The sequence below is a fragment of the Palaemon carinicauda genome, chromosome 21 (assembly GCF_036898095.1).
Source record: "Palaemon carinicauda isolate YSFRI2023 chromosome 21, ASM3689809v2, whole genome shotgun sequence".
NCBI lineage: Eukaryota > Metazoa > Arthropoda > Malacostraca > Decapoda > Palaemonidae > Palaemon > Palaemon carinicauda.
Genome location: NC_090745.1, coordinates 106,429,302 through 106,444,301, shown reverse-complemented (window position 1 = coordinate 106,444,301; position 15,000 = coordinate 106,429,302). Strand labels below are relative to the sequence as shown.

At 34.1% G+C, this 15,000-nt stretch overlaps 1 protein-coding gene across 2 annotated transcripts in view; it reads left to right on the top strand.

The window, feature by feature from the left end:
- LOC137615393 (uncharacterized) overlaps positions 1-15,000 on the top strand; it is a 326,176-nt gene that overhangs the window by 48,780 nt on the left and 262,396 nt on the right. The window lies entirely within an intron of this gene.

Here is a 15,000-nt window from a genome sequence, read left to right as displayed (position 1 = left end):
TGCCATTGAGTTATTTTCTATTGAGGTTGTACTCCTTTTGGTGGAAAAAAAAGTTAAGTAAATATAAATATACAATTTGGTCAAAATTAAAATTTTTGGATCATAAATTATAGTCAGAAATAAATCAATTCTTTTTCTTATGGTTTGAAGGTTTAACATTTATAGTCATTTCTTTAGGAAGTGGATATGCTAGATTTTTGTTCTTGGGTCCTACCCTTCTTCCTTTTGGGTTTCTCCATGCTTGGAAATGCATTTGTTTATTTATAATCTTGTAATGCCATATTTGGAGCGGTTTCCGAAGAATTTTTTAGCACTATTCTTGATTACAAATGGTAAGCAAGCACTCTTATATTTGAAATATTTTAATCATAGCTTCACCAAACTCAAATATTTTGCGAAGGATATGTATTCACCCGTGTCTGTTTCTTGGTTTAGTTATGTGTTCGTTTGTTTGTGAGCAACTTTATGCAAAAACTACTGTGCCGATTATGACCAAACATGATAGGCATGTTGGGTATGACACAAAGATGAACCTGTAAAATTTTGGGTAAAGTACAAGACGCAGCATCACTTTTAAAATAATCGCAATGTTAATCAAATGAAAAACATTTTGAAAGTTTATTTTCTGTTTGTGAACAACATTACGCAAAAAGTACTGAACCAATTTCAACGAAACTTGGTGGACATGTGGGATATGACCCAAATATTATTTCTTTAGATTGTGAAGAGTACATCAAGGTACAAGTGGAATTAAAGAGGAAAATAAGACTGCTTGTCATGGCGAAGATATGTTTTCTACTGGGTGCCCCTGTATGTTTTCCATGGTGTAACAGACCTCGAAGTTGATTTAATCACAATTGCTTCTTTCATGAATTTTCAAGTTTGAAGCACCAAGTTTTTATAGTTTATATAGGAGATATTTATTTTGACGTTGTTACTGTTCTTAAAGTATTTTATTTTTTCTTGTTTCCTTTCCTCACTGCTATTTTCCCTGTTGGAGCCCCTGGGCTTATGTCGTCCTGCTTTTCCAACTCAGCAAGTAATACTACTACTAATAATAATAGGGTTGTAGGTCAGAGAAGGAATGTCGTGATAAAGGATGTCTGTAAGGATGAGTGTTATTTGATAAATGTAGGGCATTTATTCATACAGGGCAATTCTGCTTCCATCTGCAGAAGTCAGGGTTTTCCCCATGCCATCCTCAGAGGTCCAGGTCGTTTCTGCTGACTTGGAAAGATGGCCTGGACATTAAAATTCATCAGCAGTGTCTTTGTCTTTATGTTAACATGTTATCCTTAACTAAAATTAATTAATTCTAGTTAGCTGGATAGGCTAAGAACATGGGAATTCTGATTATGAATTCAGAGCCCCTCTTTCTTTTTGTAATTATGAGCTTTCTTGCTGTTTTCTATCATAGCATTAACAAAGAGACGTGTACAGAGAACCTAGTTCCTTCCAAGCAACGCCCTATTGATGGTGATGTTTCTTTCACTAAAAGCTTTCTTATATACAATTATAGGACATTAAAATTCATCAGCAGTGTATCCTTGTCTTCATGTCAACATGTTATCCTTAACTAAAATTGATTAATTCTAGTTAGTTGGATAGGCTAAGAACATGGGAATTCTGATTACGAATTCAGAGCCCCTCTTTCTTTTTGTAAGTATGAGCTTTCTAGCTGTTTTCTATCATAGCATTTACACAGAGACGTGTACAGAGAACCTAGTTCCTTCCAAGCAACGCTCTGTTGATGGTGATGTTTCTTTCACTAAAAGCTTTCTTATATACAAATATATAAAATAAATTTTTAATAATAATTTAGCTATATATTACTCGACTACAAACAAAACTCACTATAAAAATATTACTGTAAGATTGACATCGAGGATTCTGTATAAGAACGGATTAGGCTAAAAAAAACTTGTATTTTGGTTTTTATTCCATCGAGATATTCTATCGATATAATTTCTTTCTTTTATTCATATTTTTCCCAAACAAGCTTTAGCACATTGCTTTCCCTTTTAAACATTCCCCAAAGATAAAAACCTTCCCTAAAACTGTGCCACAGCCCAATACTTCCCACAACCGTCCTAAAATTATTCGGTCGCGTGGGTGAATATGAAATTATACCTGATGGATGGCATGCCCGTACGTCAGAGATCACCTGATGGGTAGCTTTTATCTCGAATGAAACACTTAGAGCCAGAATCCGAACAACGTCCCGAATAAAGGGTGTCAGGCGTGAAGAATGATGCATGATCTGTCGCAGTAAAGCAAAAGGCTCCGTTTGCTTTAGGCTCTTGCTCGGGTTATTTATCAAGTGGCCTTGTCTCACATCCAGTTATTTATCATAGAAATTCAGGACTTGACGTTTGTCATTAAGAGCTAGTTTATTTATTGTGCTAAAATTCAGGACACGACTTTTGTCTGTTACTCCTGTCGCATTAAAGATTCTCCTTAGTTTCATATATTTTCTTCATTCGTACAATTTCATCCTGAAAAGTAAGCCTTTTAGAAATTAGAATAATTTATAATACTAAGTAAAATCGTTCTAATTATAGGAACCCTGAATAGGATTATTTTAACTGTAAATTTCATTCGGCTAATGACTATGACTCGGCTTCACTTATTTCGTGGTAATTATGATAATTTTGGCTTGGCTAGAACTGTATGATTTAAATGGCCTCTTTTGATTTTAGCTTCGAGCCCTTCAATCTACACCAGTAGTGGTTAGAATTTAATATTTTCGAGTAGTTAAAAATATGCATATTGATCGGAACCTTTCAACTATTTTTGTATGAACACATACAAAGGTATGCATATCCGCAGAACACCCCTTTATTTATGTCTTTTCTAATATGTTCTTTAAAGTTTCAGCGTTAATTGTTGTCAGATGATAGCTGATATTAGCCTATAGATACCCACCCCTTATTACTATTCCTCTTCAAGCATTGTTTGGCATCTTGATCATGGGCGTGTTATTATTATTATTATTATTATTATTATTATTATTATTATTATTATTATTACTTGCTAAGCTACAACCCTAGTTGGAAAAGCAAGATGCTATAAGCCCAAGGGCTCTAACAGGGAAAATAGCCCAGTGAGGAAAGAAAATAAGGAAATAGATAAACTACAAGAGTAGTAATTAACAATATCTCGTTTGACTTGGAAAAAACATTGGTTTCCCCGTAAAGCAGATACCCTTTGGTGAGAGGGGACACCTTAACGTGGTGAAATAGTTTGCTTATCGTCGTGATCAGCAAAGCTGTATTAGTCAGGGCCACCCTTACTATGTTGGTTTGCTCTGAGCGATCAGACGATAATCTCCCACCATCGCCTATCCGCAATGGACTGCGTGGTGATGATAACTGGCCAAAACCCAGACATGAATTGACGTGCCTGAGGCCTTTGTCCTGCAGTGGACTAGAAACAGCTGCATTTTCTTATGTGTGTATTTACTGTATGTTTGTAGATCATTGTAGGACTAAGTGCCTCAGATATGTCTTTATTTGTGTTTGGGGTTTGGCCAGTTTTCCTCACCATGTTTGTCTGCTCACTAATAGCAAACCAACTAATATGGGGCTCTGACTAGTACACCTTTGCTAATCACGACAATACGCAAACCCTTTCACCGCATTAAGGTATCCCCACCCAGAAAGGGATATATATATATACATATATATATATATATATATATATTATATATATATGCATATATATATAATGTGTGTGTAGAATATATATACATAAAGTATATATATGTGTGTGTATGTGTGTGTGTGAACTTCATATATCCCCGAATATGTTTTATCATGAAATTTTCCCTATAGTGTCACATAAAAGCTTTTATTTTTTCTAATATGTCCTAATTTCTAATCATATCCCTGGAAATGTGGAAAGAATTACATTCCGGTTGTGTGAAAAAGGGAACGAGAAATATTGAATTAGAAAGTGCAGAGTTAATATTCGTTCTCAGAAATATAAGACAAAGTTGAATACACAATCAGTTTTCATAGATTTAACGATGATCAACTAAAGGAATTTTCTTTTTTCGTATTGTTGTTATTACTCTGTTCTTAAAATAAGAATAAAAACTCTTGCCATAAGTAATGTGGGTTCACATCGAAACCGCATATTAATGTTTTATCATTTAATACAGTTTAGTTATTTAAAAGGTCTCTTGATTTTAAATTGAATGGAAATCTCAAATGGATTTTTTTTCATACTCCATTAACGATATGAAACCTTTTAAAGATATGAACCCTTTGATGAGAGTTTTTCTTTTTCTCTGGAGGGGCACTTACTGGTTATGATGAAATGTTAGACCGTGGATCATATTTTATCATTTCATTTTAGATTTATAATTTGAAAACATTTCTTTTCACAGGACGATACTAGATCCTTTGCATTCAAGTTAGATTGGCATAAAACCACTAACTGGATTTATCCATACCCTATACTTTTATTCTGTACTAAGGCTTAGGTGGCCTGTTAGTAACGTCCTTATCTGGTGATCGCCAAACTAGGGTTCGAGTCCCGCTCAAACTCGATAGTTCCTTTGGTCACCGTAACCTCCTCAACCTTGTAGGCTAAGGTTGGGGTGTTTGGGGGAGCCTTATATGTCTATCTGCTGAGTCCTCAGTAGCCATTGCCTAGCCATCCTTGGTCCTAGCTTGGATGGAGAAGGGGCTTGGGCGTTGATCATATGTATATATGTCCAATCTCTAAGGCATTGTCCTGCTTGATAGGGCAATGTCACTGTCCCTTACATCTGCCATTCATGAGTGGCCTTTAAACCTAATGGGTTAGAAATTAGATGTTTTTACTTGCAACGGATGACACATTTTACTCGGGTCCAATTGAGTTGTAACATTATGAAACTTTTTCTTTATATTAAGCCCATTTAGATCTCTGATATTCGTGTATAGGGGGCCTATATGAACATGGTTTTACAAGGTAATGCCACTCAGAAGAATTCATTATGTAGATCATGGTTTTCCCAAATATTGTATCTTCGTTGTAGATGACTGGTCTTAATTTAGTACTTTTTCATCGTATCAGTTGGCTAGTGTTGATGGGCAAGGTTGCATTGCCATAGTCCCCAAATAAAGATTATAATGATTACATTATTTTGTTATAAAAAGTTGCGGTTTATAATCATTTACAGTTTCATATTACTGCTGGTTTGATTCTCTCTCTCTCTCTCTCTCTCTCTCTCTCTCTCTCTCTCTCTCTCTCTCTCTCTCTCTCTCTCTCTCTCTCTCTCTCTATTTATATAACATAATAACCTCTCTCTAACCCATTGCGACATCCACCAGATTCCAACGGTCTGTTACACGTTTAAAATCATAGATGATAGAAATGTTGTAATGTCTATATTTTTCGGCTATTTGCCATATTTTCCGTCTTCGTTTCTGTTTCTTGTTTTTTATGGGGGGGGGAGGCCTGTTGTCGAATCCAACCAAGCAGTTATTACTGTTTCACCCTTAATAGTTTTGCGTGTATAGTTATTGATAACACAAATTGAGTTAATATAGAATTCTTTCATCGCATCAATAATAGGCAGTGTTGCAATGAGAAAATGTGTATGTTCTGTTATTTTATGTAGGTTCGAAAAGCATTGGACAAATTTTTATATGAAAAATTATTGAGGGACAAATCTGTTTTATACAGAAGATTTAATAGTACCTTTATTTTATGTTGAAATTTATACATTAGCCAACAGACCCTGGTAAATAAAAAAAACTAGAGGGGCACTCAGTAGAGCGCAGACCTCCGCTGCGGCAGCTTATTTCTTGACCTTTTGCTGGACCTTGACCTTGACCTTTGACTTTAACATTTATAAATTGGCGTGGATTTTCATACACTCAAATTTGAACCAAGTTTGAAGTCTCTGTGACAACGATGTCCAAACTTATGGCTGATTACGTGAATTGGACATTTTGCTTGACCGTGGCCTTAACCTTTGATCTTGACCTAAAATTTATCAATTTCCATCTTTTTACATTACAGTTGATCTTTGCGACTTTCATTACTCTGCGATTGAAATTGTGGCCAGGAAGCTATTCACAAATAAAAACACGCACAAAAAGGGGGCTAAAACATAACCTCCTTCCAACTTCGTAGGCGGAGGTAAAAAGAATGCTCACTGCCTAATAGCTTTTGCAGACAATAAAAACAAATGTAAATATTTATAACGCGGTTGATATTCATAGCAACGAATAGGCCTGTATGGAAAATAATAAAAAGAAATATTCCATGATATTCGCTCTCAATTCAGGCTAAAGTGCAAAATATAGTTTTTATAGTATAAGAAAAATTATGATTTCCTCACCTGGCAGGATGTCACACCTGTGCTATGGGACTTGGTGTCAGTTTTGTCGTGCTGTTGATTGACAGATGTCAGTACTTGGTGCTATTTGACAACTTTTATCTTTATTTCATCATTCTTTATATTCTTTCCTCCTCGTCTCTGGTGACACTTGACCTTCGCTGTTGTGACATCCGTTATATATATATATATATATATATATATATATATATGTATGTATATATATATATATATATATATATATATATATATATATATATATATATATATATATATATGTATATTTCCTATGTGTGTGCATGTATAATTATGTATGTATGCATTCATATATATATATATATATATATGTATATATATATACATATATATATATGTATATGTATATGTATATATATATATGTATATGTATATGTATATATATATATATATATATATATATATATATATATATATATATATATATATATATATATAATATTTGGGCGTTTGCTTATGCATCTACAGTATATGCTCATGTATATTATAACGTATAACAACTTATATACCTCTGCTACTTCCTTTTCACGATTTTTTTTTCTAAACTGAACATTATATGGGTGTGCATGTAGTTTAAATAGAATAGGAATACTTCAGTAATAATACTCTTATTTACATCAATAGAAATGATTCACTTAAGCAGTTGGTCAAAAACGTTTTCATGTTTTTTTTTGGGGGGTCAAACACGTTTTTTTTTTCTTTTTTTGAAAGTAGTCACGTGTTGTTCGACCTTGGCATTCACCTTGAATACATGCATATTTCCGTTCTCTGTCCTTTGATTCCTTTAATTAACCTGTCACGTGTGACCTACCTTGGCAGTTCAATATCCTGGCAATGCCGTTCCCTGTCGAACATTAACAAAAGGATTCGACCTTGCCTTTTATTGTTTTCTCTTTATCCCTCACTTGTATGTCCAATTAAGTGGTGGGTTACAATAACATTGGTATAGTGCTTTATTCTAACTTTAATTTCACCTTTGGAATTTATAAACTATGTGTCGTTACATAGTTAACACATGACTGACCTATTTAACGTTGTTGCTTTAATATGTTTTTTTATTCATAAATTCTTTTATTTACTTTAATTCATTTTTCTATTTCCTTTCCTCACTGGGCTGCTTTCCCGTTGAAGCCTTTGGCCTAAGAGCATTCAAGTTTTCCAATTAGACTTGCAGCTTGGATAGTTATACTAATGATTCAAAGTTTTTCAGTGAAATTCAGTGGATGATATTTACCATAAAATGAAGAATTGTTCCTTCGAATGGGTTCAATACCTTTAAACAGGCTTGATACGACATTGGGGAAATTGTGGGATTTTCTGCTTGAAAATGTGAAAGGAACGATCTGGCCTGATATAAAGGAAAGTGTTTTTTTTTTTTTTTTTTTTTTTTTTTTTTTTTTTTTTTTTTTTTTTTTTTGAATTGTCAAAAATAAAAGTTATCCGGAGGCAGTACTTTGAACATGGGTTGGGAATAAAAAAATATGTTTGGAGAGAGAGAGAGAGAGAGAGAGAGAGAGAGAGAGAGAGAGAGAGAGAGAGAGAGAATAATGCTAGTATACAGAAGAATTATACATACACACACACACCCACACACACACACATATATATATATATATATATATATACATATATATATATATATATATATATATATATATATATATATGATTGTGTAGGTATGTATATATAGAATACATATGTAGTGCGTGTATATTTATATATATATATATATATATGTATATATATATATATATATATATATATATATATATATATATATATATATATATATATATATTCATATTCATATATATACAAGTTAAAAAGCATGGCGGAAGAGAGACTGGCTTACTATTAGCGTACCTTAATCACCCTTTTTGATGCAAATGCCACATTTCATAACGGGCTTGAAGTAAAATACAGTCAGTAACTATTAGAATTTGTCATAAATTATTCGTATCCATTAAAGAGTATAAACTCAATTCTTTAAGGGTTCAAAACGCTCTTAGATATTAGACTAGATTGTGTAGGTCAGACTCCCAGGGTTTGTTGCAATATCCAAAGCATCGGTTTGAGGGATGGGGGTCAGTATCCGCCCTTCAATTGCAATAGCATTCTTGCAATCAAACGGCCATATGTTAGTTTGATTATTGTTTTGGGTTAATCAACTTCTGTCAATTTTTTCTTTAAGGTAAACTAAGGTTTTGAAGTGTGATTACTTTATCTAATAATAATGGATATTGTTTGTATTTTATCAACTTGTCTCTTGTAATGAAGTTTATTAACAAAATCGGATATATATTTTGTTAGGTACTTCAACTTTGTAACTGTTTTAGTCATAATTCTTTGAAAGAAGTGACTAAGATTTGATTTGGTCAGCCGTGAAGTCTGTAACTTCAACCACGCCCCTAGCACAGAGAGAGAGAGAGAGAGAGAGAGAGAGAGAGAGAGAGAGAGAGAGAGAGAGAGAGAGAGAGAGAACCTTCAGTCAGGGAAGAGGAATCACTTAGGCTTAGGGCTATGTATTATCGTAGTTGCGATACCTTTTAGTATAGTCTTTCCCTAAGGAAAAAAGCACTTTAGACACGGCTCAAGTCAGCTCTATATATTTTATTTAGATATGTTTTCGTCTTTTAAGTTACTCGTCTTAAATTTTTCTTCCTTTTTATAGATTTTTTTTTCTTTTATTTCTCTTTTCATTATTAAAATTCTTCCTATTTACGAATTTTGGTTTTTTACCCGAGATATGGTTCGCAATTTTCTTCTTATCCAATTCTTATTACTTAGTTAATATTTTATATTTATATTTTATAACATTTTGCTTATTCCTAAATACAACACAAATTCTGAATATTTGAAGTGTACTGTAGTATTAATTTTAATGTAGTCTGTATTAAAGGTTTAAAGGCCGCTCATGAATAGCAGAGTCAAGGAACATGGACATTATCCTAGCAAGCAGGACAATGCCTTGGAGACTGACCATAGCTAGGACCAGGGAGAGCCAAGTAATGGCTGCTGAGGACTCATCAGGTAGATCTATAAGCTCCCCAAACCCCCCATACTTATCTCAAAAGGATGATGAGGTTACAGGCACTAGAGGAACTAACGAGTTTTAGCGGGTATTGAACCCCTGTCTGGTAATCACCAGTCAGGGACGTTACCAATAAGGCCATAATAACCCTGTAATGCAATATTGTCTTCAAACCGACTTATTAAAGCTTCTGCGTCTAAAGTAAATGTGCTGTAATCGAGATATGAGTTGTTAAATATTTGACATCAAATGATTTTTACGCTCGGATCATGGATTCTGCTTCGATAGACTGCCGCTCACACCAAGCCTCTATGATTTGTTGCAACCTTGATTATATATAGCAAGGCTGCTAGTAATACTTCCAGTGCCTCTATTTTATTCGGATCTATGATTGAATTTGGGTTTATATATACTAATGGTGAATTATACGTTATATGTACATAATTTTCCTCTTACCTCATGTTCACTGCGTAAGCTATAATCTAACTAACTGAAATTTACGAAGCCTTTAGAATAAGGTCTTATTCTACCTTTTGGTTTTTAAGATGTTAGAATAACCTGAAGGCATTTGATGCTTAAGTTAGTACACTTCTAGCTAAAGACAGTATTTATATTTTTCTCGTTTGAGAAAAAGTTTTTCTTCTAAAAAAAAATATTTTTTTTTTCGATTCTAAGTTGAAGAATTTCCTTCTCTGTGGAGCAATTACTTTTGATCCAGTCTCGCATGCGACAATTATTATGAGCCTCTTCAGGTGTTTTCTTTTCAGTGTATTGTAATATCTTTTCTTCCAGTGAATGTTTTTTTTTTTTTGTAAGTTTCATTTCTGAAAAGTTTGAAGTTACTCTGTAAATTGTACATCATTCATTATTATAGCTGATTTGCGCTTTCTCTCTCTCTCTCTCTCTCTCTCTCTCTCTCTCTCTCTCTCTCTCTCTCTCTCTCTCTCTCTCTCTCCTATATATATATATATATATATATATATATATATATATATATATATATATATATATATATATATACATACGGTACACACTTATGTTTATAAATATATATATATATATATATATATATATATATATATATATATATATATATATATATATATATATATATATATATACAATTATACATATATACGAGAGAGAGGAGAGAGAGAGAGAGAGAGAGAGAGAGAGAGAGAGAGAGAGAGAGAAAGCAGTTCATTAAGAAGCATCGTGGTATGCAATGATTTGTGTCATTTACACTGGTACCAAATTTCCACATCGCCTGGAAAGTAAAAGCATCACTTTTCACAAATTACGCGTTCCACAAGAATCCTTCGCGTAAAAGGCGTAATTAAATACGCACAAGCGACTCCCCCCTCCCTGTTAATAATGTGCTTGGGGGAAAATGCCAAATATTGACCTTTGACTTTCTTTTGCAAGTCTCGTCAATTCTTCTCGTGTCTTTCTTGTCCCTGAGGAAATAAGATTGGAGGTATGTCAATTACGAAGAGGAATTCAAATTACGGACTTCAAGGTCGAAAGGAATGGAATTACGGACTTCAAGGTCGAAGGGAAAGGAATTACGGACTTCAAGGTCGAAAGGGAAAGGAATTACGGACTTCAAGGTCGAAAGGAAAGGCTGCCCTTATGAGTGCGATGTGTATTTCTGAAGAATTTTTTAAATGCAGTTTTCAATTGTGTTGTATACGGTGTTATTTGCTTTATATAACTATAGTCCATTTCTTTTAGCGATGCATATTTGCACTGACTCGCGGCAGTGCCCTTTTTGCTCGGAAAAGTTTCCTGATCGCTGATTGGTTAGAATTATCTTGTCCAACCAATCAGCGATCCGGAAACTTTTCCGAGCTAAAAGGGCACCGCTGCGAGTCAGTGCAAATATGCATCGCTAAATGAAATGGACTATAATATATTATAATAGTTGATTCTACATTCATACTTTTAGAGCGCATATAGACAGACATTTTAGCTATTTTGATGTCAGATTCGCACCAATATGCGAACAGTATTTTAGTTGGTAAGATAAAATTTTAACGATGAGCTGAAAACGCGTGTAAACGTGGCCGTATTACCCAGTTTTACAAACTAAAAAACCAGATTTTTAGTTTTATTGACCTAAATATAGAATTTCAATGTGTAAGTGATTCTGCCTGAGGGTTTTCCCCACTTTCAATATCACGTTGCAGTAATCGATATCCACCTATTTCATAGAAAGTTATTTTTTTCTCTTTAGGCATATCTCTGAACATAAAATCATTCTTAACACTAAAACCGTCAAGACTTTTCTTAATATGAATTGTTTCAGTTCCATACAAGTGTAAAAATCTCTGGAATTCTCGTTCCGATTAAACTTTCTGAGATTTCCATTTTTTCCTGGTTAATATAATATTCTTATCTTAGGTACAGTTGGACACGGGAATTCTTGGCACACCTCGCTCCAAGAAGTACATCCTGTCACACCCTTGCTGCACGGCGAGTAACCACAAAGCTAGTGCAAGGAGAGATGGCATAGGGGGTGGGCGGGGCTACACACGTGTGAGAGAGTGCACTTCCTCAGAGCGAGGTGTAGCAGGAAAACCTGTGTCCAACTGTACGTTTATACGGAACTGCGATTTATAAAGGGCATTCTATTGTCGCCTTCACATGACTCTTAGAGTCTAGACGGAAAATAAACTTGACTGCTTTTCCTATTTCCAAGGTTTCGTACACTGACCTAGATTTTTATATGAGTAGCATCCTAAATCCCAAGTCTGAATATTTCTGAAATGGTAAATAGCACACTTCATGGTCTCTTATGACTTGCTTTACTGCTGTTTGAATGCCCTGAAGGCATCATGCCTTATGAATTATGTGATGAGTTAACTAATGTTTTTAAAAGTATCTTCAGTGATATTTATGGTCCTAGGTCTCATAGTATGCTCGTGTATGTGTTTGAGTATCTAGGCCTAGTGCAATTACCGGTAAATGATTCTGGGATGAAATCTTCGCCCTTCCTGCCGACTACGCCATTCTGTTGACTACGAAAATATAGCTTATTACTAAAGAAGTACAATGCGATTTGATATAACCGGCCCGTTCCGATTCGCCTAGCCCAGAAAATCAGTTAATCTCAATAGTATAGGTTTTGAATATCATGACTACTAGATTCACCGCTTACACATACACACACATATATTTATATATATATATATATATATAATATATATATATATATATATATATATATATATTATGTATATATATATATATATATATATATGTGTGTGTGTGTGTGTATGTGTGTGTGTGTGTGTGTGGAGTATGATATATATATATATATATATATATATATATATATATATATATATATATATATATATATATACATATACATATACATATATATATATATATATATATATATATATATATATATATATATATATATATATATGTGTGTGTGTGTGTGTGTATGTGTGTGTGTAGCCTATGCACGTGCGCCTGTATATAACCGATGAAAAAGCTTCAACAAAACGCTCTTGGAACGCTTTGTAGATATTTCTTTTATGGAGTAAAAATCTCCATTTACAACAACGTCGTATCCTAAATACATGTCAAGTGTGTTGGAGTTTATTGTTCTCTGTGGTTCCAGGACTCGTGTGTCTGGGTGCCATTTCATCCTCTGGCGACGAGTGACGACGCCCTGGATTTTCTGTGTCAGATTGTGGCTGCTGCGTCGTTTTGTTTGTTCGCTGTCCTGTGTCTTTGCTAGGGATGACGTTGCTGTCATGGGTGGAGGTTCGTCTTTGTTTTCCTTGTCGTCTTGCTGTCCCAAGCGTTTCTGTTTATTTTAGATGTTAGTTCGGAGTAGGTTTTGTTTTTCAATGAGTTACGTCGTGTCTTGAATGTTTTTTTATTTATTTATTTATTTATTTATTTAGTTATTTATTTTTTTAAGATTAGAAGTATAAATGATTGTTTGTATATGAATACGATTTTTGTTTGTGGTGTTAAGTATATTTACAGTATATTTCGTTTCATAATAGATTATTGCTGAATGAGAATGAGCCTTTTTCAATGTAAGGATTTAAACATTAAAAAGAAAGGAATTGACCTAATTTGGCACTGTAAAAACAAGCATGTGAAAAGTTTCAAACTCTTATATTGGTGCAAATTTTCCCTTCACGACTATTATTGCATTATCTGCAAACATCAGTTATTCTAAATCAAACTATTAATGTCAGTTATTTCCCCTCAACTTATAACTAAATTTTCAGATGGTTCTTCGACATTTTCCATCACACAAGTAGTAAATAAACATGGATTGATATACATGCATACTGATAAAACCACTTTTATACGAAACCAGTCGCTCACATCAACATATTCTAACATAAACTTCTCATCTTAAAACATTTTGATCTTACCTTTAGTCTAACTCACATTGCCCCTCTCATCAAATTTATCAAAAGTCTTCTCTATATCCATATATGCCATTCACACGTTTCGGGTACTTTCAGACTTCTCACACACCTGCTGGAAATATAACGCTAGATCCCCATCGCGATCCATGGAAAAAAATACAAATTGCTTTTTCCCAACATATCCCTGTTACTATTTTCCACATTTTCAATTAACGTCTTCCCATATACCTGTCTGTATCACCTTCATTCTACTGCAGAGAAAATGGCTATTTCGTTAGTCAATTTCCCTGGAACCTCTCCTTCAACCAGACGTGTATTGTACGTCTTATGCCAACAGCTCTCTTCTTTTCATATCCATCCTGCAGGATCTCACTCGTGATCCCAATCGTCTCTGTTCTTTTCCACTCTTCTACGTTTTAATCGCTTCTAAACATGCTCAACAGTCGTTTCCCCCGATTCCATTAATCACTTCGATGCTTACATCATCCAAGTAGGCCTAGGTCTATGATTATTTTTTTTTCTAGATTAAGCTATTCTCCAGAATACCTATCCAATCGAGTGAAAGCTGCATTATTTTCAGACAGAATTGATTTCCATTAAATGGTTTACTATATGATTTGTTTATTCGTTAACCTCTTTCTCCACATTGCTCATCTCTAGTAAGATACTCCTCTCTTGAAAGCACCTGCTCTGTAATCTCCATGCCTTTCCTTTATAGCCATCTTCTTGACTACCTATTCACTATGTTTTCCGGTGTAATATATTCTCTATACGTAAACATCGCATAAAGACTCGATAGGAATAGATAAACGTCTGCCAGAATATCTTGGAGCCCACGTTCACTCTACCTTCTTGGGAGATTAAGACGCTATTCATTTTCCAGAGTAGGCTACCTGTTGGGAGCTATCCGTCTTCCATGTCGAAGGCTATGAATTTACTTTGAGCTACGTTGATGATATAAATTGGATATTGATGAATATATAGCTTTATTTATTCATTTAATGGAAAATTGTTTGTCATAGTCGGGCTGTAAAGTGCTTTTTACCGTAGTTTACTAGTAACGTATGGCTACTTTGTGTATGGGATATCAAAGTGAACTGTTCAAGTGATATCACTATTATAATATGCGTTAACATATTCCTTCATTCATTTCAGTATAAAAATACAAGAGTGCCATTGGACGTGGTGTCGAC